Source organism: Benincasa hispida, chromosome 12 (assembly GCF_027475165.1).
Source record: "Benincasa hispida cultivar pf3 chromosome 12, pf3_genome.v1.1, whole genome shotgun sequence".
In the NCBI taxonomy this organism is placed as follows: Eukaryota; Viridiplantae; Streptophyta; class Magnoliopsida; order Cucurbitales; family Cucurbitaceae; genus Benincasa; species Benincasa hispida.
The window spans coordinates 16,251,308-16,252,025 of NC_143489.1; the positions used below are offsets into that span (position 1 = coordinate 16,251,308).

The 718-nt window shown below is 28.1% G+C and overlaps 1 non-coding gene across 1 annotated transcript; it reads left to right on the forward strand.

Annotated features, from left to right (window-relative positions):
- The first annotated feature begins 416 nt into the window (after positions 1 to 416).
- Positions 417 to 490, forward strand: TRNAI-UAU (transfer RNA isoleucine (anticodon UAU)). Its single transcript has one exon. It is a non-coding gene; the product is annotated as a tRNA-Ile (tRNA).
- The last annotated feature ends 228 nt before the right edge of the window (positions 491 to 718 follow it).

Sequence of the window (718 nt, forward strand, 5' to 3'; positions counted from 1 at the left end):
ATCTTAACATTTTAATTGATTTCCAAACGTCAATGATTTCAAATTTAAAATGTTGTCAATTACTGCATAAAATATCTTAATGTGTAAACTTACTTTTTTTTAGTAGGAGAACATATCAAATTATATAACAAAAAAATTACAAATTAAAGTTCATAAGTTTTTAATTCATAAATCAAAACTAAAAAAATGATTATAGTTAAATTATTAGAAGAATGGTGTGTACCTCAATTGATTAGAGAGTTGAGTTGAAATTTATGAGATAGGTCCCAAACTGGACAATTTAGTTTTTTAAAATATTTTATCATATTTTAATTTTAAAAATTATTTTTCTAACATAATTAAAGAGTTGACATATTTTATTTATAAATTTATAGTTAATTCTCTTTTTAGTAAAAAGGAATTCTTTAAAAGAACAAGGTTTCGTAGCTCAGTTGGTTAGAGCATTGGTCTTATGAGCCGAAGGTCATGGGTTCAAGCCCCTCCGAAACCAATATAACAAAGATGTTTGGTTATAATTTTTTCCAATTTCTTACAACTTGTCGTTAGTTGAAACACCCGTACAACCCGGATAAGGTTACAAAACCCCAACAACTTCGTGTATCTAGGACGTTTTGTCAAGGATTTCTCAAAAATAGCTCAACCGTTGGGTGCGTTGTTAGAAGCAGATAGGAAGTTTGACTTTGATGATAATTGCCGCAATGCATTCATGATTTTAAAG